This window comes from Myotis lucifugus, unplaced genomic scaffold, assembly GCF_000147115.1.
Source record: "Myotis lucifugus unplaced genomic scaffold, Myoluc2.0 scaffold_200, whole genome shotgun sequence".
In the NCBI taxonomy this organism is placed as follows: domain Eukaryota; kingdom Metazoa; phylum Chordata; class Mammalia; order Chiroptera; family Vespertilionidae; genus Myotis; species Myotis lucifugus.
The window spans coordinates 1,409,528-1,434,817 of NW_005871248.1; the positions used below are offsets into that span (position 1 = coordinate 1,409,528).

Here is a 25,290-nt window from a genome sequence, read left to right on the forward strand (position 1 = left end):
GAGGAGAAACCAGCAGAGGTGTTCTGCTCCTCCTCTCCCCTTTGGGAAATCCTGGGAAGTGCCAGCATTATTGTTAAAGATGTGAAATAACACGCAGCAAGCTCTATATTTACAACAGGCAGGGAATAGGATTAATAGAATTCTCAGGGCCATGGCAATGTCATGTAGTAAAACTTGTTCTGGAGGCTAGAGGACAGCAATGGAGTCCTTGCTCACCAACAAACTTGACAAGAGACTTTGGCAAGTAACTCCACCTCTCTGGTCCTGAATTTCCTCACCTGTAAGGCAAGAAGACTATATCGCTATATTGAATCTCTTAATTCAACAATAGTGGTTGAGTTATAGTTACATAAAGGGGTGCCTCATAGATCTTATATTCTATTGAATATAATCCTATCTAATAAAGAGGGAATATGCTAATTGACCCTCACACCGTCACAAAGATGGCGGTGCCCACAGCCAATGAGGAGGGGATATGCTAATTGACTGCCACACCCTCAAAGATGGCGGCACCCACAGCCACAAGATGGCAGCGCCCAGTCCCCTCAGCCCCATCGGGGTGGCAGGCATGCTGCCTCCAGAGTACCCCAGTCCTCTCATCCCTCCAGCCTCCCAGGGCTGGCCCAAGGCACAGGCAAGCCTCAGCTGTCAGCTTCCCAGCTGCCCAGGGCCACCTGAGGCTCAAGTAACCAGGGCCAGCCAAGGCTTGTGCTGCCGGCAGTGGCAGCCGCAGAGGTGTGATGGATGCATCGCCTTTCCCTGATTGCTGGGTCGCCTCCCGCACCTGAGGGCTCCCAGACTGTGGGAGGGGGCAGGCCGGGTTGAGGGACTCCCCCTCCAGTGCATGAATTTTCATGCACCGGGCCTCTAATAGACAATAAAGAGTTAAGCTAATAAATGTCTTTTGATGATAAGGACTATGAAGAAAAATAATCATAGTGAAAGGGAAGAATGCAATGAGTTAAGTTGTCACTCTAAAGTAAGGCTGTCAGGGGAGGCTGCTTTGAAGAGGAAACACTTGGGCAGAAGCTAGAATGCTAAGAAGGAGCTGGGGAAAGAATGTCCGAGGCAGGAGAGACAGCCATGTGTGGCCATAAAGTAGAAGCATGCCTCACATACTTATGGGACGTCAAGGAGACCAATGTAGCTGGAGTAGAAGAAGCAAATGGAAAGGTGGTTGGACATGAGTTGGAGAGATAAGTAAGGGCCAGTTCGTGTAAGATTAGAGCCAGATTTCAAGTTTAATATGTGACAAGAACCATCAGAGTCTATTTATTGAGCAGAAGTGCCTTAATTTCATTGAAAGATCACTCTAGCTGGTAAAAGTAGAGAGATCATTTATTTATTTCATAATAATTTACTGAGCATCAGTATCCACCAGACTTTGTTGCAAGTGCAGGGGATACATCAGTGAATAAAACAGGTCTCCTGTTCTGAGAGAGATTACATTTCAGTGGAAGAACACTTGGAAAAGTATAACAGTAGTCCATGAAAAATGAGAGTGACTTGGGAAAAGGTAATAGTGGTGAAAGTAATGAGAACGGGTCAGATCCCAGATTTGTTTTGAAGGTGGAGCCAAAAGGATTTGTTGATACAAGGATATGAGGGTAAGAAAATAAATAATAACTCCTAGATATATCTCTTTCTCTTTTTCCTCTCTCTCTCTCCCTCTCTTCCTTGTTTTATAACCTGACCTGGTTCCTGAATGGATCCTCTTCATTATTCTGATTTCTGCTCAAATGTTACCTCTTCGAAGAGGCCTTCCTGACAACTTTTGTTTGAAGTGCCAAGTTAACTCGTTACTCTTTCTCTCCTTTCACTATTGTTGTGTCATTTACTGAAATGAAGCAGATTTAGGGAGAAGCACAGTCTTATATGGAGTCCTGATTTTAAAATGTTAAGTTTAAGATGCCTATTTGATATCCAAGAGAAAATATATATTCAGCTAGTTTGACATACAGCTTGGAGGTCAGGGAAAGGTTGGAGATGGACATATAAACTTTGAATATCACCTAAGAAAGATATGCATATACTGAATAAAAGAAGATGAAGCATTTCCTAGTGTATTCCAAAAGGTAAAGATCAAGAAGGGGAGGAGTAGCTAGTGAAATAGGAAAACCAGGTGAGCATAATGCCCCAGAAACTAAGTGAAGAAAGTATTCCAAGTGAGAAAAAAAATTAGCTTCCTCAGTTGCTTGGAAGTTGAATATTGAAGATGATCCATTAGATTTGACCATATAGAGGCCATTGGTGACTTTGAATAGTTCCAGTGGACTTACAGGAACAAGTCCTGATCAAAGTGAATTTAATAGAAACTGAGCCTGGTCAGTGTGCTAAGTGGTCAGAGCATCAGTCCATGCACTGAAGGGTCTCAAGTTCAATTCCCGGTCAAGGGCAGTACCAGGGTTGCAGGTTCAATCCCTGGCCCCATCAGGGCACCTGTGGGAGGCAACCAATCGATGTGTCTCTCTCACATTGATGTTTCTCTCTTTCTCTCTCTGTTCCTCCCTCCCTCTTTTCCACTCTCGCTAAAAATCAATGGAAAAAAATATCCTTGGTTGAGGGATAGGAAAGAAAATGATAGGTAAGGAATAGAGACAGCTAAGATTAGACATCTCCTTTACAGAATGTAATCATAAAAGGGGGGGTAAGAAAATGTGAAGCAACTACCAAAAGGAGAGTGTTTGTTTGTTTGTTTGTTTGTTTGTTTTTAAGATGGGAGCTGCAACTTTAAAAAACAACTGTGAGAAAAATTTTGACACAATCATGAATATATGAAGACTGATATAAAATGAAATTATGGAATTGTTATTAATTTGCTACAAGTGATAATGGAATTGAGATTATGTTTTTTAATTCCATATGAAGTATATATTACCAAATAAAATAATATCTGTAATTTTCAGTAAAATATATGAGCCAGGCAAAGAAAGCTTGGGGGAGACAGATAAAACTGGACTCACAAAATACAATTGTTGAGCTTGGATGGTGGGTATATGGAGTTCATTATACTCTTCTCTCTACTTTTGTGCAGATGTCAAAAGTTTTTTTAGTAAAAAAAAAAAAGGGGGGGGAAGAAAATCTGAGATTTGATTATATTATGGCAGCCATAATGGTCCAGCCACCTGCTAGCATGGTATCAGAGGAGGCTGGATGGGAAGCCAGGACTTTCACCATCTCCTGGAGATGGTAGTCCCCTCTCCCCTCAATGTCAAGTATCTAGCAGTAAAGAGCTCCCTCCCTTTCAGCAAAGGTGATATCAGCAAAGGCCTAAGGGGAAGCCTGACACCATCCACCTCCAGAAATAACAGAGTGCCTTCCCCTCCATAGTGTCAACAGAAGTGAGTGGGGAACTGGACTTCCACCCCCGCTTGTCTGTGACAAGGCAGGACCCCCTTCCCAGCCAGTGTGGAATCAGAGAAGGCCTGCTTAGACAGAATATTTAAATAGATCCAGAGCCCCATAACACAAGACCTAAAATGTCCAGTATAGAAATGAAAATCACTCTTCATACCAAGAACCAGGAAAATCTCTAGTTGAATAAGCAAAGACAATCAACAGAGACCAGCACTGAGATGACACAGATGTTGGAATTATCTGATAAGAATTTTAAAGCATCTGTCATAAAAATGCTTCAACCAGCAATTATGAAAACACTTAAAACAATTAAAAATAATAAAAAGTTTCAAATAGTATGTACAAATATAGCAGGTTATAAAAATGAAAATTAATTATAGAAAATTAATTGTAGATAGTAATTGTAGAAAATTACTGTCTTCCATGTTGCTTATGCTGAGAAACTGAGTCTCCCAGAACAAGGAGACTTGAACAAGTCTTGGTCCACAGCTGGTCCAGTCCATCCCCATCCCTAGAGTCCCAGCTATTTAACACATCACTTATTTCCCAAAAGTCAGGCCACAGTTCAGCAACCCCATATCTATTGCATCAAGGAATGTTCTCCCAGCCTGCTCCCTGGGAAGAAGGTTTAGGATTTCAGTGTGTCACTTAAGTAAGAATGTTGTATCTGAAGCAATATTAACTTCCAAAGACTAAGATTTCACATATTCTGATATTTCTTCTGAAGTTTCATCCTATTCCTCCATTTCCAGGACTTGTTTACTTGGAAATATTTATTAATACACTCAAAAGAGGTCAGTTAGCACACACTTTAGTCCACAATTGGACTAATGTTCTGACCATTTCAGAAAATGTTTTCATGCTTCCTGTCAGTGCACCATCCATGGAAAAAAAGAGGGTAGAGAAACAAAGAATAGAAAGAACAGAACATATGAATCCTCAAAGCCCGGTGTTTGTGTTACTTTGTCTACTTTCAACCTTGGATCACAGTACCAATGAATAAGGCTTTTTTTTTAAATATATCTTTATTGATTTCAGAGAGGAAGGGAGAGGGAGAGAGAGTTAGAAACATCGATGATGAGAGAGAAACATCGAACAGCTGCCTCCTGCACACCCCCTCCTGGGGATGTGCCCACAACCGAGGTACATGCCCTTGACCGGAATCGAACTGGGACCCTTCAGTCCGCAGGCCGACGCTCTGTCTACTGAGCCAAACCAGTTAGGGCTGAATAAGGCTTTTTAAACCCACATACTGAGAAGTCAATTGGGAACATTAGGGGAAAGTCCAGCTCCTGCACCTGCCACACAAAACACCTATCAACACCTTCTGGATGTCTCACCCGAACCCATTTCCATAGCCATCACCCAACCCATTCATAGGACAGACAACCACACAATTGGTGGTGTAGACAAATAGGACAGGTCAGACTGACTGCCCCATAGACAAGAATTACACTCAATTAACCAAAAGGAGTAGAAAATTCTTATGCTTACCAGCTTGCTGAGGCCACACTGAAAGCACTGTCAATCTGTGCCTTCTCTTACTTGTGGAGAGATTTGGTTCTTTAAGAGCTTAGAAACTGCCCAGCTGGTGTGGCTCAGTGGTTGAGCATCGACCTGTGAACCAGGAGGTCAGGGTTCAATTCCCAGTCAAGGCACATGCCCAGGTTGTGGGCTCAATCCCCAGTGTGGGATGTACAGGAGACAGCCAATCAATGATTCTCATCATTGATGTTTCTATCTCTCTCTCTCCCTCACTCTTCCTCTCTGAAATCAATAAAAATATTTTTTTAAAAAAAGAGCTTAGAAACTAAGATTTAACAAAAGTATATCAACAGAGACAAAAGTATATCTCAGAGAGGTATGGTGTTAAAATATATTCCTTACATTAAGTAATTATATGTATATCTTGGGGTGAGAAAGTTCAGTGAGAACAGGACTCAGAGAAAAAACAGATATGTCCTTAGGAGAAGCACAGTGATGGTTCTGTTTAGGAGACCACACGCCCAGTGAAGGCCTTTAGGCAGCAGGGTCCAAGCTCTGATGTGAAAGCTTCTCTGAGGTTTAATGATTAGAGAATCTCAGTGAAAGCACGTTGTGTAAAAAATATTTCCTATTTCAGGTAGGCTTTGGGTAGATCGGATTCAGGTTAGATTGAAGCATTATGAAAAGGAAACAGGCTTTGGATAGAACTGGCTCAAATCCCAGCTCTTCCACTTACTAGCTATGTATCTTCAGACAAGATGTTTAGCCTTTCTGAGGCTCACTTTCCTCATTGATAAAAGGCGGGGGGGGGGGGCAACCTTGCCTATCTCAGAGAGTCATTTGAGGAGTAAATAAGATAATAATGTAATACACTTAGTACAGTGCTTGACTCTACATGGGTCTTCAATGAGAGTGGCTGTTAGTGAAGAAAACAAAAATAGTAGAGCATATAGGAAAATAGAAATGAGCAGTGTTAGACTTAAATAAAAAATGACTCTGTTGTTTCTTGCTTGGGCCCTCATAGAGAAGTTATACATAGAATAAGGATATACAGGGGATAAAGTGTGGACTTCTGTAGGTTACCATATTTTCTTTGGAAATTTCTACTCTGTGTTCGCTATTCTTCACTGAGAATTCCCTGTGTTTGCCACCCGTGTTGGCCTGCGTCCCACACAAAATTGTCTGGGACAAGAGGGCATCTCCTTTAGCTGACAAGAGAAACTCTCCGAGAGACAAAGGTCTCCCCATGGAAGATGCAAATGCACTGCTCCATTGGTTCTGTAGGTAAGGAAGCAGAGGGTCACTAAGGATGTTCTCATGTGTGGGGGACAAATGTGTTATGACGGCCTCTTTGCTTTTTCTATGCCAATTTTACTCCAGTGTAAGGAACAAAAAAAGAAGACTTTTCCAAGGCAACACTACACAGACACTCACAGGACTAATTTCAAGGGTCCAGAACAGTTTAAAAATCCTTTTCAGAATAATAATGGGCTCCCAGACACTCGGCCATGAGGCCTTTAAAGACTAACAAAGAAATAAAATTTCACTGATGAGTGCTTTCCAAAGGATGGTCTGAGACCTGTTTTGTTTCCCCTTTGAAATGATTTTTAAGTGAATAAACACATCAATGACCTATACATAATGAATTGGTGTCTGGATCTTCTTGGAAGAGCTTAGGGTTGAAAATGCAAAGCATGTGTGCTCCGAGGGCAAAGATCTGAGAACATTTATACTCAGGCTTTTGGCTACATTTAGCAGGAGGCGATGACCACAGGAAGGGAGACAGAGTCCATGGCCCAGCCTTCTTGAAACACCATCTCAGACCAGCCCTACATGTGTGCTCTCAGTTCTGGATAAAGAGCCTGGGGAATTACATCAGGGTCCAAGCAAGGAGCACTCTGTCTGAATCACGGAATGACAGCAGTGGAAGGGATTGTGGAAATGGTCTTTATTGACAACAAGCCCAATAGAGAATTCTCATCCTCCACAGCTCTGACAAGTGGCATCCAGCCTCTTTAATTACATCCAGGATGTCATTGCCACTTCAGGCAGACCATTTCCATATTTGAACAGTGAACATTTTCTCAAAGTGCCTTTGAAATTTGGGCTGAAACTAGGCACTGAGCTATAACCTTAGCTTTCTAGGAAGCAAACGTCTCCTTCAACCTGAGGGTGCAGGGAAACACCCTATAAATTAGAATGGCCAACAGATCTAATATGCCCAGGACTGTCCATGTTTTAGCACTGAAAGTCCTGTGTCCCAGGAAACTCTAGGTGAAATACGCCATAGGGCTAAAAATCACAGGCTTTCTAGTCATGAGGGACCCGAGTTAGAGCTCCAGCTTCATCATTTAACCTGTTGCATAGCTGTGGCAAATCAATTCTTCATTATATGTCTCTGTTTTCTTATCTATAAAGTGAGGACAATAATCCCTACCTTGCAGAGTTGATGTAAGGATTAAGGGAGTAATATATAAGAAGAGTCATATATAAGAAGAGCTTAACAGGGTGCCTTGCATACAGCGAGGGTTGATCAATGTCAGCTACAATAAGTAGACTTTGACATATGTTGAGCAAAATTTTCCTTCCTTCCAATTTCCAATCGTAATATTTCTTCCATCCTTTGAAACACTGCAGAGCAAGTATATTCCTTGTCCAAATTAAAACCTTCAAACATCTGAAGGCTGCGGCATGCTCCATGCCACCCACTCTCCACCCCCAATGCTGCACCACTTCAATCTCCTCTTTACCAGACTAAACATCCCAGTTCCTTTGACCATTGCTCATATGACATGGTTTCCAGAACTTTGACCCTCTTGTTAACCTTCCTCTGGATCTATCCCTCTTAAAGCACAGGCCAAGAACTGAGCACATTCCCTTAATGTCCTCCCAGCACAAGGACACTTGGACAATTACCCCGTTTCTTCTGGACGCTCTATTTCCATCACGAGGACTCAGATCACATGAGCTTGTTGGCAGCCCTCACCCAGTCGGCTAATGTTAAGCTGACAGTCAGCTAAAACCCTTGGGCTTTCCTCTTATAAACTATTAAGCGAGGTCTCCCTTGTTCTGGTTTCAGCTAATTCTTTAAACACAAAAGCAAGAATCTGAATCTGTCCCCATTAATTTTATCATGTTGGTTTCTGCCCATCCCTCTCAGTTGCTGAGATGTCTATGGCTCCTTAGCCTGATAGCCAACATATTAGCTATTTTTCACAGTTTTGTGTATTCTTTCAATTTGATAAGACTGCTTCCACCCATTGATTAAAAATACTGAACTATTTGGGGCCAAGAACAGAACCATTCAAAAGTTCCATAAAGGTTAAGTCTGGTTAATATTAACAACTTCTACTATTTGCTCAGTAATTGCTCTGAGCCAGGGACTGAGTTAGATGCATTATGAACTTTATCTCATTTCACTGTACACAATTCTTCAAGGTAAATGATTGTCCTCGTCTTACAAATGAGAAAGCTGAAGCTCAGAAGTGTCAGCTGTCTTACTCAAAGTCAGACAGCTGGTTAAGTGTTGTAGCTGCATTTTGCAGCCAGTTTTGTCTGATAACAAAGTCAAAATTATTTCTACAGAGCCCTGCTGCCTTTGGAAAAGGGAGTTGTTAAGACCACAAAAAATTTTTTAAGCCAAAGTCCTCCTTCAAGCCCCAAGGTTAGGTAAACCAGAATCACCTCCATCCTGCCTGCCTCCTACTTCCCTGTGGCCTTCATCACAGTAGCCCATCGACACAACCTAGGGGCACAAACCCTCTCCTCATACCTCTCTCCTTTCAGCAGGTCCCAGTCCTTCCTGGCTCCATGCTCACCCCTGCTGCCTCTTCCCACTCTCTCCTTTAGTAGCACAGTTAGTTTTCAATAAGCCCCTTATATTCTTACTCTTTCCCTAGAACCCCCACCATTGCAGCCCCTGACATTAAACTAAAACCTAAGGGCACCAGTTTCCTCATCAATTTCTCTCACAAGGATCCATTAATTTAGTTGGTCATTCACTTAGCCAGTACTTACTAAGGAAATGTCCTGGGCTGGGCATTGTGCCAGGAACAAGAATCAGGCGATAAGAAAAAAGAATGTTGGGGGATCACCTTGTAAGTTATATGAATGTCTAGCCACTATCCTGTACATCTAAAACTAATATAATATTGAATGTCAATTGTAATTGAATTTCTTTTAATTAAAACAAATAAAAGAAAAAAGATGTGGTCCTTCCCTCAAGGAGTTATAACTGAGAGGAGGAGCAGACACAGAACAATTACACAAGTAAATACCCAGTTACAAATCCGATAAGTTCTGCAAAGGAAAAGTGCAGTGCTCTATGAGAATATATAGTGCAAGCACCTATTCTACTCTGGACAATAAGAAAGGCTTCCTACTTTAAAACAGAATGTTATATGGCACAGCCACCATGGCTCAGTGGTTTAGCCAGGAGGTCACAGTTCAATTCCCGGTCAGGGCATATGCCCGGGTTGCAGGCTCAATCCCCAGTGTGGGGCCTGCAGGAGGCAACCAATCAATGATTCTCTCATCATTGATGTTTATATCTCTCTCTCCCTCTCTCTTCCTCTCTGAAATCAATAAAATATCCTATATAATAAGATGCTAATATGCAAATAGACCAAATGGCGGAACAACTGAACAACCGGTCGCTATGACATGCACTGACCACCAGAGGGCACGTGCAGAACATGGTGGGCATAGGCAGCAGGTGGCAGAGCACGGAATATGGCAGGCGTCAGCTGCAGCGGGATGGTGGAGCAGGTGAGCGGGGGTGCCAGACCAAGGCAGGGTGCTGGTCGCTGTCATTGGGGTGAGCCTCTGGTGGTTACTGAAAATTCTTTGCTCCTGCACACCACAGTCCCACCCAGTGCTCACACCCGCTGCCAGCGCTGGAGCTGCCGCTCACACCCACTGCCAACACCCAGCACCAGCCCTGATCGCTCAGCGCCGTCAGCAGGTGCAAGCAGCAGCTGCCGCCCCAATCACCCCTCAGGGCTGCTCCACCTCCCCCTGCTCCTGAGGGGTGATAGAGCAGGGCTGGTGCTGCCTTGCAGTCAGCACATGGGAATTACGGTGGCGGGAGTGGGGCTGCTGGCAGACAGGGGATGGGGGGGGGGAGGGGAGGGTGACCGCAGTGGGAGGGGCTGGGTGGGGGCACCAAGGGTGGGCCAAGACCCACCCCTGTGCCCACTGTGGCCTTACAGCCCACAGTTCCTTTCAAGGTGCATGAATTTGTGCACTGGGCCCTAGTATATATTTAAAAAGAATATTATATTTGTTGAGCATTATGTCTCAAACTGTGGTAGCACCAAATATATATGCCATAATCTATAGGTACACAATGTTAATAAAAGACATAGAAGAAAATTAACATTTATGTACAGTGTGAAACCTGATGTGTAAAAGATAAGCACAAGGGCATTTGAATTAGTACTAGAAATCAGGGATGACTTCCTGGAAAGCACTCAGCCTCATTCTGACGGGGAAGAATTACTGAGTCAGAGAAAGGAGACATTCCAGTCAAAGGGAAGAGCACATGCAAAGCTTTGGAAGAGGTTATATTGTAACACATACGGAGATACGCAAGGAGTTCACTGTGGTTAAATTAGAGAGTATGTTTAGGGGTGGGGATGACTTTGACCCATCTATATGTTTCACCGATGATCCCAAGCCTTAAAAGTAAAGCATCTTCAAGGATAGATGCTGCTTCACAAATGCAATGTTCAGCTGCAAATAAATTATAGTTACAGTATTTGTGCTAGAAAAAGCTATTTGTGATTATGTGAGAGATAGATGGTGTGTGTGTGTGTGTGTGTGTGTGTGTGTGTGTGTGTAGCAGAGGAAGATGAGAAGTTAAAGCAAACGAGACTCCAAAATTATTTTATAAACAACCCACAACAGTTTCACTAGGAATTTGATTACAGTTGCCCAGGACATAACATCATAAAACATAGCCAAAAATGTAGCTATGACACTGCATAAACAAAAGGAAAATAAAGGACAGTGATCTCATTACTGATCATTCATACAGGCATGCATCGCATTAATTAGACTAAACTAAAGGAGGTTTAAGCATCCAACTGATGAAAGGAGTTTTTTAGAAGTTGGAATGTAGTGCAGCAATTTGTCTGTCCTGGCAGTGTTGCCCACAGACAGTCATTAATCAGAAAAGGAATTATTACTTCCTTATGGAATTCAGCTTATTCAGTTATTTTCTCCTGTACTTACCTGGAAATCTTTAACATGGAGCGTCATGCTGCACCCATTCCTAATTGGAAAATTCAATTCATCCTTCAAGCATATCTTCTGAAGCCCACCCGTTCTCTTGATTCAGTCAGAATGTACCAACTGAAATTGAGTTCCTTTCTATCTTTCACATACATGTTGCTGTCACTATTAAGAATTATGAAAATTAGTTTTAAGGGGAGGGGTTGAAAGTCTACATATGGGGTTGTTTATACAAAACCACATCTTTAGTCACCAATTAACTGAGCCAGATGATCTAGAACAGGGGTGGGCAAACTTTTTGACTCGAGGGCCACAATGGGTTCTTAAACTGGACCAGAGGGCCGGAACAAAAGCATGGATGGAGTGTTTGTGTGAACGAATATAAATTCAAAGTAAACATCATTACATAAAAGGGTACGGTCTTTTTTTTTTTTAGTTTTATTCATTTCAAACGGGCCGGATCCGGCCCGCGTAGTTTGCCCACGGCTAATCTAGAAACTCAACTTTGAAGAGTTTATAGTATTGAGCACTGAGGGTTTTGTTTCGTTTTGGTTTTATTTTTTAAAAAATAACAGAGAGACACCAAGATGGCGGCATAGGTAAACACCAGAGTTTGCTGCCTCGCACAACCACTTCAAAAATACAACTAAAAGACAGAACGGACATCATCCAGAACCACAGGAAGGCTGGCTGAGTGGAAATTCTACAACTAGAAGGAAAGAGAAAAGCAAACCGAGACTCAGAGGAGGTGCGGTACGGAAGTAAAATACTAAGGTACAGAGGCGCACTCGGAGCGGGCTGGCGGCTGAGGGCACGGTTGTCTGTTTCAATCGGGAGGGAGTCTCAGGCTCTAAGCTCCAGTTCTGGGCGAGTCTCTGGGGACCCAGACTCATACGGGAGAAGCGGGACTGTCTGGTATCGGTCGGAACTCGAGGGAAGCTTTCTCTCGGAGGTGTTTGCAGCGATTGCCGGGACACTGACAAGCGGGGCCTCTGAGGGCAGCCATAACTGCTAGCCCCGCCCTGTTGATCCCGTGGGACCCGCCCCGCCCAAGCCCTGCACGGAGGCTTTTGCTGGATAGCCTCAGGCAGAGGCTAGATTAGCACCTCCCTAGAGATCCAGGAGCCACTGTGCTTAGTGGTCAGAGTGGGACCATCCAGTTTGCAGCTCCATGGAACCATAAAGGACACACTCAGTGGGCAGACTCAGTGAGCACCAAAGCCCCATTGAAGCAAGTCTTGCCCTGGAGGGGTGTCTCCAGCACTGAAGTTCTCCCACTGCAGACACAGCTGATTCTCACAGCCAATTGGCCTGGAGGTCAATTCCTCCCAGTGTTACCTACAACAATCAAGGCTTAACTACAACAAGACTGTGCACAAAGACCACAAGGGGGTGCACCAAGAGTGTCCTCCTCAGGTAATTGAGGAGGCTGAACCACTGGGCCCTAGAGGACACTTAGCACAGAAAACCACTTTATCAACACAGGGAAGCATAAAAAATGCAGAGACAAAGAAACAGGACACAAATGACAGAAATGGAGGAAAGCAAACTACTGGATATAGAGTTCAAAACCACACTTTTAAGGTTTTTCAAGAACTTTCTAGAAGCCGCCAATAAATTAGTAAGACCCTCGAAAAAACTGGTGAGACCGCAGATAAATGTAGTGAGATCCTCAAGAAATCTAGTCAGACCCTCGAGGTTATGATAAAGGACCAACTGGAAATTAAGCATACACTGACTGAAATGGAGGATATTATACAGACTCCCAACAGCAGACTAGAGGATCGCAAGAATCAAGTCAACGATTTGAAATACGAAGAAGCAAAAAACACCCAACCGGAAAAGCAAAATGAAAAAAGAATCCAAAAATACGAAGATAGTGTAAGGAGCCTCTGGGACAGCTTCAAGCATACCAACATCTGAATTATATGGGTGCCAGAAGAAGAGAGAGAGCAAGATATTGAAAACCTATTTGAAGAAATAATGACAGAAAACTTCCCCTACCTGATGAAAGAAATAGACTTACAAGTCCAGGAAGCGCAGAGAACCCCAAACAAAAGGAATCCAAAGAGGACCACACCAAGACACATCATAATTAAAATGCCAAGAGCAAAAGACAAAGAGAGAATCTTAAAAGCAGCAAGAGAAAGAAAGTCAGTTACCTACAAGGGAGTACCCATACGACTGTCAGCTGATTTCTCAACAGAAACTTTGCAGGCCAGAAGGGAGTGGCAAGAAATATTCAAAGTGATGAATGCCAAGAACCTACAACCAAGATTACTTTATCCAGCAAAGCTATCATTCAGAATTGAAGGTCAGATAAAGAGCTTCACAGATAAGGAAAAGCTAAAGGAGTTCATCACTACCAAACCAGTATTATATGAAATGCCTGAAAGGTATCCTTTAAGAACCAGGAAGAAGAAGAAAAAGGTAAAGATACAAATTATGAACAACAAATACACATCTATCAACAAGTGAATCTAAAAATCAAGTGAATAAATAATCTGATGAACAGAATGAACTGGTGATTATAATAGAATCAGGGGCATAGAAAGGGAATGGACTGACTATTCTTGGGGGGGGGGAATGGGGTGTGGGGGATTCGGGAAGAGACTGGACAAAAATCGTGCACCTATGGATGAGGACAGTGGGTGGGGAGTAAAGGCGGAGGGTGGGGTGGGAACTGGGTGGAGGGGAGTTATAGGGGAAAAAAGAGGAACAAATGTAATAATCTGAACAATAAAGATTTAATAAAAAATAAATAAAATAAAATAACAGTTGAGGTTTTGGTAAATGACCAGAGCTTGAAATAAAATCACAGGCTATCTTTTCTTCAATTTCATACACCAATGCGTGTTTTTTTCCTTATGCTTTAAAGGCTTCCATTAATTTCTTACATTTTTTAAAATTAAGAGGACATAGCATAAGGTATATAAATTACTGTGACAATCTCTCCCACAACACCAGATTCACTACATAAGTGCTTGTTCTACTGCTTAGACCTAGAACTCATTATTATCAGAGTAAATTGTAAGGTTCTTCCATTATTGGACTATAATTTCCATTTTTACTTTCCCTCTGTCCTTTGCTCTGCCCTTCTAATACCAATGAGTAAGATGCAAACATGAAAAGTATGCTCAACAAATTTGCTGACAATTACAATCCAGAAAGGACAGAAAATATTAAGGTTCAAGATTCAGAAAGAGCATGAGAGGCTAGAACAATGGACCAAATTTAAGAAATAAAATTTAGAATGAATAAATACAAAATCCTATACAAGGGTTCAAAAATTAACTATGCAAGTTTAGTTGCAGTAAGTATGTTAGAAACAGAATTTTTAATTAATAATAAACTCAATCTGTGTCAAAAGTATGATATGATTCCAAAAATATTAATGGCACTTTTTGTTGCTTTCATAAATAATTAATATTGAGACTGAGAAAGTGGTAACTCTGTACTGAATTTAACTCTGGGTACACATATTAAAGCATGTTTGGGATGTGCTCAGTACGAGAGCCTGAATAGAAATTCCAAGAGAATGTATTCAAGGGACTAGGTTATTTAGCTTAAAGACAAGAGTTAGGGAACAAACAGTAGCTAAGTAGCTATCTTCAAATAGTTAAAAAGTGATTCGACTTACTGTGCATGGACCCATGGGGGAAGAAGTGAAATTAATGAGCTTGTTTTAGGGAGGCAGATTTCAGCTCAACAGGAGAAAAAACATTTTCTAGTCGGTCAGATAATAAGGCAAAGATGGGATCAGCTGCCGCTGAGTTTCCTACCTTCGCTGGTGGTATTCACGCCCAGGCAGGACGACCCCAGCCAGGGGAGACCCGCCAACAGCACAGTGAGGACTCCAGCATGACATGGATTACTGAACTGGACAGTCTACAATCCAGACTTTTTGGACAAACCCAGCTATCACACAGGGGCTCATCTGGGCCCCCAAAAGCACGAGATCTCTTACAGCTGTCAGAAATTATAGCCTCAAGGGTGACAAAGCTGACACGAAGCTAATATTTCAGTTGTTCTCCATGGGATCTTAGCCAAAAGGGCAAGAAGCAGTATGTTTTAACAGTGTGCAGTGGCCTGAGAGAGAGAAGTACCATTATTTTATTATGCGACCCTTCTTCCAACTGGGTGAGATCATCCTAATGTTTTCAAGAACATTGCCCAGACCCTGTGGGGACTGTAGGGTGAAGTAATGCCATACTTGGGCCTTTCAGAGAAATCATGTGCTGAGAACAAACCCAACTCGGAATCCCTAAACACAAATCTAAAGAGCTTTTAGCCCAAGCAAAAATCCTAAGACTTGTAAAGACAGAAGCTTCTGTGGTTAAACTAAGTGAGGAATTTATTTACCTAAAATGTTTTCAGGGCATGTCTCTTTAATGCTTGGATTTCCATTGTGATGTATTTGATAAAGTGCTGTGTCCCCCTTCACTTTATGTTATAGCCTCTAATATCGGGTGGGATGGGAGAGCGCAGTAAAACCTACAGGCCTCATTTCCTCAGATTTTGTTTGAGGGTATTTTTCTAATTCTGAGAAAATTGTTGTCTCTGATACTTGACATCATGACCAGTCTCAGAACTGCAAAACTAGCAGCCAGGAGCATGAGAACGTATCTCTCTCAAACCACAAGAACAGCTAGAAGAAAAGGAAGAGCAAAAGGCCTCTGTGCCTCGAAAACCCAGGGTCTCTTCTGCCAGTAGGTGAGAGATAACAAAAATACCAGAATAAAAGTCATGCTCTCACTTTTATCCACAAAACCAACTCATTTCAATAATTTAAATATCCGGTCCCATACAACAGTCAAAAGCAAAACCCAGTCTTATGTAGACTTAATGCTTCTCGTTCCCCAGCTGGGATGCTTCAGGCAGGAAGCCTGCCCTGGGAAAGGGAGTCACTGTCACCTTCTCCAGGTGCCTCCACTTGCTCCTTGTCCCCCTGCCACTCACTCATGGTTTCAGCCCTCCCCAGAGCAGATTACTCTGTTGGGAGAGGAACAGAAAAAACTGTACCTGACACGTACCAGCATTGCCTGGTGTCAGCGCTCTCTGTGTCTGGTGTTATGACTGTTCCTTTTCTTCATGGGGCACTGCTGCTGTCTCCTTGTGATCCCTCTTCTCCTTCGGAACCATAGTTAGGTCAATTTCTCTCCTCTGGAGGTTGCTAACAGCCTCCTCACGGCCTCCTCATCTGACTGTGCTCCTCCACCCTCTTTCCTGTGAGATCTCCTTGCTCGGTGGCAGGAGGCCCTTGTAGGTTCCTTGGGCAAAATGCTTCTGTGTGTCCCACACCTGGTCCATAAAAGACACACATGTACTTATCAGTGCCTCCATTTCCTCATCTATAAAAACGGGGATATTAATAGCAACTGTCTCCTATGTTTGTTGTGAAGATTAAATGAAATAATAACGGACTCAAAATAAGCATAAACATAATAATAACAATAATTTCCACAAGATCATATTATTAGTAAGTAGTGAGAACAGATCCGTCCTCTTCGAAAGCCAGGGGTGTGCTTTTTCCATCACACCACATCGCCAGGAGGAAGATATGTTGAACCAAGGAACTACCCTGTGCTACTCAGTTCATCTGCTCTGCTTACCCATAACGCTGTCCATGGGCGTGGTATTGGCAGCAAACTGATTGGCCTGGCACCTCCGGCTCAACTGACCAGCAGCAGCCAGGGATGTGGATAGGCATTGAAAGTCCCAGGACATGCACCCCCTTCGCTCCAGAACATCACACCAGCCTGCTCTCAAAAAGTGTCACAATGCTGGGAACAGTCCCAAATAGATCTATGGAGACAGGGCACCCTGACACTTGATGTGAACAGAGGGCAACTTTCTTCATCTTCAAACCAATATATGCTCTTCAAACCCTCTTTTAGAAACACTTTGCATAAAATCATGCTCCCTCGTTAAACAGCCTTCAAACAGAAGCCTCTCTTACTAGGTCTCTGCTACTGCTCATTTGGGTGACTCTCTGGACTCTGCTACCACCACAGGGAGATTTCTGCTCTAGGGATCACATCTTGAGGTTCAGACTTCTCTCCCTCTCTTCTCTCAAAGTATTCCTTAGAGTATTCCTTTACTATTATACTTAAACTGAATTATAGAGCCAGCCTCATGCAAAATATTTTTAAATATCCTCTTCTAGTAGGCCAGAGACACATTTTATTCTATTTTTTAAAAGGCAGTAATCTTTTTGCAAGCTGCATGTATTTCCACCCAAGGTGGAAATTCATCCTCATAGGTTCCTAAAAGACATGAAATACCTCAGTATAAATTTAACAAAATGTGTACAGGATCTGTATGCTTTAATTACAAAATATAATGAAAGAATCAAAGAAGACTAGGATAATTAGACAGTTCACAGCCTGGAAGAGTCAACATAATAAAGATGTTGATTCCCCTCAAATTGACACAAGTCCTATTAAAACCCCAGCAATGTATTTTGTAGACATAGGCAAGCTTACTCTAAAATTTATATTGGAAGGCAAAGGACCTATATTAGCCAAAACAATTTTTTAAAAAAGAATAGAGTGGGCGGAATTATTCTTTTCTAAGTTAAGACTTAGTATATACCTACAATAATCAAGACCCATGTGATCCTGGCAGAGGGAAACAGCTGAATGGAGATGAACCAGAGTGGTCGTTTCTAAATGAACTAAGGAAATGGAATTCAGGAGCCCAACTCAGTTTGACTCTGATCTCTCCAATGCCTTTTATTTTCTTTTTCAAATCGGGTGTATGTTGTTTGCAACCAGAGTCCTTACTTGTGCAGTGAGGTTAAGAACCTGATCCAAAGACAACAGTTTTCAGTGGTGAGCACAGGCCTATCTCCCTCCACAGCCAGGAGGCGCTCTTCCTGCCACACCACATTGCCCAGGAAGGAAGCACTTTGAGGCAAAGAATGACTCTGTACTATTCAATTCATGACATATAGTCAATCACCTTCTCTGCCTCCTCGTCAATCAAACCCTGAGCATAGTGCTGGCGGCAAACTAACAGATCTGGCACCCCTGTTCCAGTCCGCAGTGCCATCCAGGAGAAGTAAACGTGACTGGGGAAAACCCACAGCACCTGCCCCCTATATTCCAGATTGTCACACCAAGCCACTCTTGCAGGGTTTCCACAATGCTAGGAACCCCAGGCTGAATCAGTTGAAACCACCAGACATTCTGGAAGGTGCTACTCGCACTGTTTTTCACTTGATAATCACATCTTCATGACTGCTTCACCTACAAAGGATCAGAGAACTGATAGACCACAGAACCCTAACACGCGCGCACACACACACACACACACACACACACACAAATCAATCACCGAACCCACAATATTTTATGACCTGGTACTGTTTTCTCCCTCACTCTCCTAAATTTCCATAGAGCCCATCTTAATATTGAGAATATGAAGCTCGAGGATTCCGACCAAGATGGCGGCATAGGTAAACACCGGAGACTGCTGCCGCAAACAACCACTTCAAAAATACAACTAAAAGACGGAACGGACATCACCCAGAACCACAGGAAGGCTGGCTGAGGAGAGACTCTTCAACTAGAAGGAAAGACAACAGCATTCCAAGGCTCAGAGGAGGCGCAGTGTGGAAAATTTAAAGGTACGGAGGTGCGCGCGCAAAGCGGGCTGGTGGCTGAGGGCGCGGTTGTCGTTTTCAATCAGGAGGGAATCTCAGACTCTGAGCTCCAGATCCGGGCGAGGCTCTAGGGACACAGACTCAAACGGGAGAAACGGGACTGTCTGGCTACGGTCCCTCCGAGGTTTGCAGCGGTTGCTGGGACAGAGAGGCAGAGCCCCTGGGGATGGACTGAGACCAGCCATAACTGCTCCCTCTGCCCGCCCTGTTGAGCCCGCCCCGCCCAAGCCCTGCACAGAGCCATTTGCCGGATCGCCTCAGGCAAAGGCTAGATTAGCACCTCCCCAGAGGACAGAAGTTTTCCACACAGCTGATTCTCACAGCCAGTCGGCCTGGTGGTCAAATCCCTCTAGTATTAACTACAACAATCAAGGCTTAACTAGAACAAGACTGCGCACAAAGACCACAAGGGGGTCCACCAAGAAGGCATAAAAAATGCGGAGACAAAAAAACATGACAGAAATGGAGGATATGGAGCTAAAAAATGCAATTTTGAGGGCTTGCAATAAACTTGAGGAGAGCCTCACGAAAACTAATAAGACCCTCGATGCTATGATAAAGAAACTAGAAATTAAGCATACACGGACTGAAATAAAGAATATTATACCCAATAGCAGACCAGAGGAGCACAAGAATCAAGCCAAAGATTTGAAATGCGAAGAAGCAAAAAACACGCAACTGGAAAAGCAAAATGAAAAAAGAATCCGAAAGTGTGAAGATAGTGTAAGGAGCCTCTGGGACAGCTTCAAGCGCACTAATATCAGAATTATAGGAATGCCAGAAGATGAGAGACAGCAAGATATTGAAAACCTATTTGAAGAAATAATGGCAGAAAACTTCCCCCACCTGGTGAAAGAAATGGACTTACAGGTCCAAGAAGCGCAGAGAACCCCAAACAAAAGGAATCCAAAGAGGACCACACCAAGACACATCATCATTAAAATGCCAAGAGCAAAAGACAAAGAGAGAATCTTAAAAGCAGCAAGAGAAAGAGACTCAATTACCTACAAGGGAATACCCATACGACTGTCAGCTGATTTCTCAACAGAAACTTTGCAGGCCAGAAGGGAATGGCAAGAAATATTCAAAGTGATGAATGCCAAGAACCTACAACCAAGATTACTTTATCCAGCAAAGCTATCATTCAGAATTGAAGGTCAGATAAAGAGCTTCACAGATAAGGAAAAGCTAAAGGAGTTCATCACCACTAAACCAGTATTATACGAAATGCTGAAAGGTATCCTTTAAGAAGAGGAAGAAGAAAAAGGTAAAGATACAAATTGTGAACAACAAACATGCATCTATCAACAAGTGAATCTAAGAATCAAGTGAATAAATAATCTGATGTACAGAATGAACTGGTGATTATAATGAATCAGGGGCATAGAAAGGGAATGGACTGACTATTCTTGGGGGGGAAAGGGGAATGGGAGATGCGGGAAGAGACTGGACAAAAATCGTGCACCTATGGATGAGGACAGTGGGTGGGGAGTGTGGGCGGAGGGTGGGGCGGGAACTGGAAGGAGGGGAGTTATGGGGGGGGGGAAAGAGGAACAAATGTAATCTGAACAATAAAGATTTAATTTAAAAAAAAAAGAGAGAATATGAAGCTCAAGTTCAATCATGAAAATTTTACAAATAATTCCACCTACTTTCTAGAGGGCCCCATGTTCTTCTGACTCTGCTGAGGATCAAATATGAGTAAGTTGTATCTTGTTTCCTCGTAGTTCTTGGGGAAAAAATATATTTTCCAGACAGCTATTCAATCTGGTTAATTTCATTTTTTTGCATTGCTTTGAAATAAAAAGATTAGTAGTACATAAAAATTAATCTGTAGCTATGGAATTTGTGAAGAGCCAGCATCTATCTACTTCCCCATCTGCAAACAGTCTTGATTTCTAATGTTTTTCACTAAATAGGGGTTAAAAGACTGGAGTCTGAACACATATTGTCTGGGTTTGAATCCTCGTTATCCCAATAACTGCATACTTACTTCTCCATGTCTCAGTTTCCTCATCTGTAAAGCAAAAATAAAAATAACAACCTCATAGGATTGTAGAAGATTCGATGAATCAATATTTGCAAAGCACTTAAAATAGCGCCTGGCACACAGTACGTGCTATAAAATTACTAGTTTCTACCCATTTTGTCCCAGTTAGTTTTTTCTTTATATTTCTCCTTATCTCTTCATATGCACCTCATTCCTACTCTCAAGCTTAACTTGGAAAAGGATGGATTTTTTCCTCATTACATCACGACCAAATATTATTGTTGGATCCCTCTTTAGGTGGAGGCCTCGTGACGGCATTAAACCTTGCACTATGATAACTTTCTGAAAGGTTGAGCTGGCTGCTGTGATGACTGTGTTCAGAAATAACACAGAGATAGCCAGTACCAGGATTTGAACCCAACCTACCTGCCTGGGGGCTAATGAAAGCTTCAAAACCCAGAACATAGCCATGTCCCAAGTAGTGAAGAAATTTTCTCCCCATTCCTCCCTGGTGGAGTCCAGGGATTTTTCCTAATGACTAAGGTGCAGGATAATGGCATTTTGTAGCTGGCCCTGAGATTACTACATCTGAAAATAAAATTTGAGCCCCATGGTTAAAAACTGTAATTTGTATTACATTCTACACCATGCTTTCATTCTGCAGGCAATGTTTAAATTATACCAATAATAATCAGTAATAATTCATGAAGGACATAATAATGGCAGTTTACATTTATATATTTTATTCTTTGCCAAAATATTTTATAAATATTATCTCATTTGTTCCTTATGAAAACTTAATAGAATAAGTATTACCCCATTTACAGATAAGAGGTTGAGGCCCACAGAGTCCAATTTGCCCAGAGTCACATAGCTGATAGTGGAGCTGCCTTTCAACACAGGCTGTCTGGCTACAAATACAGTTTTCTCTGTACTGTGACTTGATGCGAAGAAAGCAAAATAGGGTAACAGAATCTGTACATTTGAGAAACTCACAGTCTAACTGGAAAACAAAATGAAAACTTAAATCCTGATTCAAGAAAACAATGCAGAGCTGTACGATGTATGATTTTATAAATGTGTTTACGTGTGGGGCTATGGAACTCTTAGTGAACTTCTGAATATGACCACCACTGGTGTGTGGCGCTGTCACTTGCACTTTCTCTTCAGTTTCCAGAAAGGGCCCCATGGCCCACTTCTGCCTACCACAGGAAAGCCTGAAACCCAGGGAAATCTGACCAGTACCAGCGGCTGAGTACAACACCTTATACATATGGAAACACTACTAAGAGATTAGTAAGTATTTACATAGTGTACTCAATATTTTAGTAAATATACTGAATATATTAGTGCACTAAATATATTAGTATTTACATAGCTTACTAAATATTTTAAATAAATTATATATATATATATATATATATATATATATATATATATATATATAATGAAGGAATATGCAAATTTGCCCTCACGGTAACGACCCCCTGGAGCATAACGACCAGCTGGAGCGGGTGGGCATGGACATTTTTAAATCTAGAGGAGAAAGAGTCAGTAAAAGAGAGAAATGAAAGATAGAAAAGAGGGAGGAATGAGACCCAGGATAGAGGAGGTGGGGGGACTTTACCTTAAGATAAGGGAGATGCCTCTTCCTATGAGACTATGAGAAGGGATAGGATCTGCCATAGGCACGTTTAAGGGAGACAGGAAGAGAATGCCTTTCTGATGATGATCTCTATTTTCTCTTTGAAGAGGGAAAGACTGTGAACACATTGCTGGCTGAGAATGAGAAGAATGAAAGGAATAGAATTCCTAAAGAAAGTAGTACATTTTAAAATAGCTGCTCTGGGGGAAAAGAAAACAAGCTGACCAAGGACAAGTAAGAAGGTTTCTGAGCTTCGTGGAAGGCCTGGCTGGAGTTTGTATTAATGCCAATCTGATTGGTCACATAGCTTTCTCTATATAGTAGTTCTAAGATAGACAGCAGAACACAAACACTGGGAGAGGCGTGCACATGTAGAGGGGAAGATTGATTGGGTATAGGGATGAATGGGCAAGGATTAAGGACATTACTAAGACTATCCATAAAATCCAGGCCTGGTGGGAAAGAAATGAAGACTGAAGGACCAGATAAACCAAGGCAGTGGCTCCCAAACTTTATTATGAATAGGGATCACCTTCACAGAATCTGAGGATCATATTCTAAAAAATGCTAGTCTACAAGAATAGAGGCGCACAGAATAAGAGGCTTGAGGTTTCAAGGAGTAAAAAAAAATGGTATAAAGTCCTGAGGAAAAAATTGGGCATGGCTGTGGCCTAGACCTTGGTGCATTTTCAGCAGAGGAAGGGAGTTGGAGTCAGAGTTTTTTCAAATCCTTCTGCCACAAATTAGATATCCTTCTCTCCCTTAATTCCCCATTTTAAAAAAGTAAAATGCTAATTTTCTCTCCTTGTATTTATTTAGTTAAGGGTGAAGTTCACTATGAGAAGTTTGAAATTTTGTAAGCCTACAAAGACATTTTAAGCCATTTGAGCCTAAGAAATGATATAATATACCCAGGAGGTTTTCTAACCTATCAGTTTTTATCATTAGAGAGCAGGTGGAATTTTGTTTGTTTGTTTGTTTGTTTGTTGTGTTTTTGCTTTTTTATTAAATTTACTAGAGGCCAGGTGCATGGTTTAATGCACCAGTGGGGTCCCTTGACCTGGCCCTGTGCCCTCTTGCAATCCGGGACCCCATGGTGCACAATCAGGGCTGGGGAGGGACCATGGGAGGGCTCCAGGGCATGTCCGGCCCATCTCACCCAGTCCCAATTGGCCGGACCCCAGCAGCAAGCTAACCTACAGGTCGGAGTGTCTGCTCCGCCCCCCGCCCCCATGTTCATTGCGTATCATAGCTACTGTCGAATGGTCGAACAGTTGCTTAGGCTTTTATATATATAGACATTGGTTAATAGGATCATATACTAGGTTTCAATTGTACAGCTTTATGATACAAGGTCTGTATATTGCAGTGTGTGCCCACCAACCAAAGTCAAACCATCTTCTGTCACCATATATTAGGCCCCCTCCACCCTCCCACCAGTCCCATCTCCTTCTCTCTGGTAACCACCACACTGTTATCTGTGTCTGAGTTTCAATTTTATATCCCACATATGAGTGAAATCATATGGTTCTTAGCTTTTTCTGACTGACTTATTTCTCTTAACATAATATTCTCAAGGTCCATCCATGTTGTCGCAAATGTCCGTATTTCGTCTTTTCTTGTGGCTGAGTAGTATTCCACTGTATATATGTACGACTTCTTTATCTAATCCTCTATCAAAGTACACTTTGATTGTCTCCATGTCTTGGCCACTGTGAACAATGCTGCAATGAACATAGGGATGCATATATCTTTGCAAATAGGTGTTTTCAAGATTTTGGGGTAGATACCAGGAGAGGGATTGCTGGGTTGTATGGTAGCTCTATTCTTAATTTTTTGAGGAAATGTCAGACTGCTTCCCATAGTGGCTGTCCCAATCTGCATTCCCACCAGAAATGAATGAGGGCTCCCTTTTCTCCACAGCCTCTCCAACACTTATTACTTGACATTAGAATGTTATTACATTCTAACAGGTGTGAGTTGGTATCCCATTGTACTTTTGATTGGCCATTGTCTTCTTGGGAGAGGTGTGTCTGTTCATGTCCTCTGCCCATTTTTTAAGTGGATTATTTGTTTGTTTGGTGTTGAGTTTTATGAGTTCTTTATATAATTTGGATATTAACAATTTGTCAGAGTTATTGTTTGCAAATATCTCTCATTCAGTTGGTTGCCTTTTTGTTTTGTTGTCAGTTTCTTTTGCTGTGAAGAAGTCTTTAGCTTGATATAGTCCCATTCATTTATTTCTGCCTTTACTTCCCTTGCCTTTGGGGTCAAATTCATAAAATGTTCTCTAAGATCAAGGTTCATAAATTTAGTACCTATGTTTTCTTCTATACATTGTCTCAGATCTTATATTTAGGTTTTTATCCATTTTGCCTTTTCTATATATTCCATCAGCTCTTATAGACTCAATTGGCACAGCCGACAATGTTTGACACATGTTCATGAGAGATTTTCAGGTGGTGAGTATTTTATCTCTCATGTATAAGTGTCTCTCATACCATGTAGTATTTCCTTCTGTGACCTGAACCCACTCCCATTCTGCCCTAGATAGTTGGGATTTTTATGTAGTTTAGACAACCCATGTATTTAAAAATAGTTTAAGTATGGGGAAATCACATGTTGTTTTTCTCTTAGAGATTTGCAATGAAGATTGGTTAATTTAAAGACTCAGAGAAGTCCTCCAGAGTTTCCAAAGTTGATTAAACACAGAACACTTTTGTTCTTATAACGCCTATTAATACCCTATAAATACACTTTGATAAACATTGATTCAGATCATGCCACCACAAAGTCAGTCTCTGCATTAGTAGCATTTATTTTTCAGGGCATTGTGTGAGGTCCCGCTGGAGATATTGGATTGTAAGATACAATCTATTCCCACAGATGATTATAATCAAGTTGAGCCAGAAC

The 25,290-nt window shown here is 42.1% G+C and overlaps 1 long non-coding RNA gene across 1 annotated transcript in view; it reads right to left on the minus strand.

Annotated features, from left to right (window-relative positions):
• LOC111827677 overlaps positions 1–25,290 on the minus strand; it is an 80,725-nt gene that overhangs the window by 5,128 nt on the left and 50,307 nt on the right. Inside the window, exon 2 of the long non-coding RNA XR_002831336.1 lies at positions 16,110–16,377. This is a non-coding gene — a long non-coding RNA (uncharacterized LOC111827677). The remainder of the gene's footprint in view (positions 1–16,109; positions 16,378–25,290) is intronic.